The sequence below is a fragment of the Gossypium hirsutum genome, chromosome A12, assembly GCF_007990345.1.
Source record: "Gossypium hirsutum isolate 1008001.06 chromosome A12, Gossypium_hirsutum_v2.1, whole genome shotgun sequence".
Taxonomy (NCBI): Eukaryota; Viridiplantae; Streptophyta; class Magnoliopsida; order Malvales; family Malvaceae; genus Gossypium; species Gossypium hirsutum.
The window spans coordinates 52,722,266-52,726,370 of record NC_053435.1 but is presented as its reverse complement, the minus strand read 5'-3'; the positions used below and the strand labels follow the sequence as shown (position 1 = coordinate 52,726,370).

Here is a 4,105-nt window from a genome sequence, read left to right as displayed (position 1 = left end):
GAAACCGAAGAGAAAAAAGGCGAAGCTTAAGATACATAGAGGAAGAGCAAGAGGACGATACTTCAACCACAACCGAGAAGATGGCTGAAAACCAAGAAAATCTGCTACCTCCTGCGATTGCTGCTAATCAGAATCTTGCTCTGCGCACTATCTATGATTATGCTAAACCTTCTTTAACAAGAACTGAATCGAGCATAGTCAGACCTGCTGTAGCTGCAAATACTTTTGAACTGAAACCTAACACAATTCAAATGATACAGCAATTTGTTCAGTTTGATGGTTTGTAGGATGAAGATCCCAACACTCACTTGGCAAACTTTTTGGAACTATGTCATACATTTAAAATTAATGGCATTTCTGATGACACCATTCGCCTTCGGTTATTCCCTTTTTCATTGAGAAACAAAGCTAAACAGTAGTTAAATTCGTTACCACGAGGGTCAATCACTACTTGGGAACAAATGACTGAAAAGTTTTTATTAAAATATTTTTTGCCGACTAAAACGACTAAATTACGCAATGATATCTCTTCTTTTGTGCAGATGGATTTAGAAACACTCTACGATGCATGGGAGAGATACAAGGACCTCTTGAGAAGATGCCCTCACAATGGGTTACCACTCTGGCTACAGGTTCAAACGTTTCATAATGGCCTGAATCCTTCAACTCAACAAATGGTTGACGCAGAAACACCTGAAAATGTTTATGAATTATAGAAGAGATGTCACTGAATAATTATCAGTGGCAAGTCACGAGGACAAAGCCAACGAAAGCAGCCGACATTTTTAACGTCGATTTGGTCACCATGCTCTCTAATCAGGTAGAACTTTTGCACAGAAAGATTAACGGTTTTCTTAGTTCTTCACAGGTTCACCCAGTAATGCAGTGCGAAGTAAGTGGAGGTGGATCAAGCAATTTAGATTACCCATCCTATGGCCACAACATGGAGAACGAGCAGTTAAATTACATGGGTAATAATCCTCGATCTCAAAATAATTCTTATAGTAATACTTACAATACAGGTTGAAGGACCACCCAAATTTCTCATAGGGAGGCCAAGGAAATCAGCAACCACCACCACCTCCAGGCTTCCAACAACCATCCTACCAATAAGAGAAAAAGCCGAACCTTGAGGAGATGCTAAAAATGTCATCTCAATGTCAGAAACTCATTTTCAGAATACTGAGACAGCACTTAAAAATCAAAAGCGTCGATCTAAGGGCTCAAAACTCAGATAGGTCAACTCGCTAAATTGATATCTAAATGACCACAAGGTAGCCTGCCGAGTAACACTGAATCTAACCCAAGTGAACAAATCAATGCAATTACCATTCAATATGAGGAAGGGTTAGTTGCACTTGAACCAGAACAGAGGCAAGAAACTGTGGTAAGTAAAGGCAAGGGTGAGGTGGACCACAATGACCAGAAACCAGTAAGTAAAGAGTACAAACCTCGTGTGCCATACCCAAATGCAACAAGGAAAGACCGCACAAATGAACAATTTGGTAAATTCCTTAAATTATTAAAGAAGTTACATATTAATTTATCATTTATTGAAGCTCTTTCGCAGATGCCAAACGCAGTCAAATTCCTAAAGGAGCTTTTAACAAATAAGCGGAAGTTGGATGAGGCATCGCATGTAGAACTAAATGTGGTTTGCTCAGCCATACTACATAATAAGCTGGCCAACAAATTAAAAGATCCAGGGAGTTTTACAATTCACTGTTTAATTGGTAGCCTAGTTGTTAATAATGCTTTGGCTGATTTAGGGGCTAGTATCAATGTCATGCCTTACAAAATGTTTAAAGAACTAGGTCTTGGGAAACCTAAACAAACTAGGATGAGTATTCAATTAGCCGATAAAACTATCAGATTTCCTAGGGGGATTATTGAAGATGTACTCGTTAAAATTGACAAATTTATATTCCCAGTTGTTTTCGTTATTCTAGACACACACGTGTTTTGAATCCGTAGGAGAACTTTTTAATTTAGCACGGGCGTTCGACACTCCCGTGCCCATCACTCGTGGTCGACACTATCAAACTAACACGGGAGTGGGCTATCATACACGGGCGTGGGAGAAGCGAAAGAAGCAAGACACGGCTGTGTGATATGGCCGTGTGCACCCACACGCCTAAGGAACACTGGAGTGGGGTGAATGTCAGACGCGCCTAAATTTAAAAATTACGAAACACACGGGCAAAAATTAGAGCACACAGGCGTGCCCCACGGTTGTGTGCCCAAAATCTATATAAACCCCTCACTATTCATCATCCTCTTCCCCAAAAATCCCTAACCCTAGCCCCTGTAACTCCACACACCCTACCTGTCTTCGACGACCCAAGCTTCTCCCTTTTGCATTTGTTTACTTTTTTTTCACTCTATTTTCTTTAAATATTTTGTCTATTCATGATTTCTCTGATCCATTTGACTAACTTAAGTGAATATTCATAGTAGAATAATAATACTCATGCTTGTCATTAAAGAATATTGCCATTTTTCATACTACATTCATCTATTTTTCTCATTTCCATGGATTTTATGCTTACCCACATGCACTTATGCATTAGATATTCCCGTAGCATTATTCTCATAGTCCTATTTTAATAACTTAATATATTTGCTTTAGTTGTTTTAGTTTTGTTTACTTCATCTAGTATGTGAGTCTCATGAAATATTCCTATTTAGTTTTGTTTTTCCATGCTATTCTTGGACATATTGGTTGAACTTTGACTTTTCAATGCAGATATACAATGTCATCCTCACGTGGTATGAAGATCGTTGTCCCCGTCTCGAAGAAAAGGAAAGGAACAGCGTCATCCTCGGGTCCTACCTCGGAGATTAGGCACCCTTTCCTCGAGTTCCCCTTAGGACCCCAGGAGGAGCTATTTCAGATATTACGAGCCTGACCCCTAGGTGTGGCCGCACTTGAACAAATTCAGATGGCTGACGCGGTCTGAGCCCTCCTGACGACTGAACCGTGGGGCTCTTCTTTGAGATCATCGAGTCGACATACCTCGAGCTCACGATGGAACTATGCTTGACCTTCCATCTTCAAGCCGTCATAACAAACTTTGACGATCCTGGAACGGCCTAGTTTCGCCTTCGTGGTCTAGTGTGGCAATTGAGTGTACTCGAGTTCGGGATTGCACTAGGGCTGTACACGGAGTTCATGGATGACAACGAACTCGACACCCTCCACTGCCACATCCACTACTCTCTCTCAAAGTGTTGGAAGGACCTCGTCCCTGCCTCAGCCTCCTATGATCCTAGCCGCTCTAAGGTATCGGCCCTCGCCCCATCCCTGTGATACCTACACTCCATCTTGGCCCACACTCTGATGGGAAGACGAGAGAGCACTGACGTCGTTAACACTCACGACGACTATTTCCTTTGGAGCATGGCGAACGGGCACGTCTTCAACCTTGCCTACTTTATCGCCCTCGCCATCCGCCATTAGATAGAGCGACACCAGGAGAGGGGTCATCTCTATTGGGCCCTATGTGACTCAATTGGCATGACACTTTGGGCTCCTCAACACAGTGGCACAATCATCCTCCCTCACTTTCATCGGCCAGATGTCCCTATAGGGCATCTCGAGCATGCTAAACATGAGGATGATCAAGAAATGACGTGGCACCTACCCTCCTCAGTTCTGCCTCGTCCAGTCCACCGAGGAGGAGGACCCAGAGGGCATTAATGATGATGTCCCTTCACGTCATGAAGACCCACCGTCTCAGCCACCACCCATCCATCGTTCAGTTCATACGGCGGCTTCATACTCTGACATCTCTGAGCACCTTACACGATTTGAGCAGCAATGTTTTTAGCGCTTGGATCACATTGATGTGAGTCTACATCAGATTTGTTAGTACTTCCACATTTCATCGCCACCACCACCTTGTGAACCATCCGGCGATGACGATGTTTAAAAACTTTTTATTTATTATTTTTATTTTCACTTTTATCTTTATTTATCTTATTTAAGTACTTTTTATTTCATTTTCCTCTATTATTATTTTAATTTAGTTTTTATAATTTTTATTGAATAATTTATAGTTTGACTATTTCATTACGAGTAATTATGCTTCCTTATATTTCCTAA

The 4,105-nt window shown here is 41.6% G+C and overlaps 1 non-coding gene across 1 annotated transcript; it reads right to left on the bottom strand.

The window, feature by feature from the left end:
- Window positions 1-509: 509 nt before the first annotated feature.
- On the bottom strand, window positions 510-616 carry LOC121211963 (small nucleolar RNA R71). Its single transcript, XR_005907177.1, has one exon. It is a non-coding gene; the product is annotated as a small nucleolar RNA R71 (small nucleolar RNA).
- Between the last annotated feature and the right edge of the window lie 3,489 nt (window positions 617-4,105).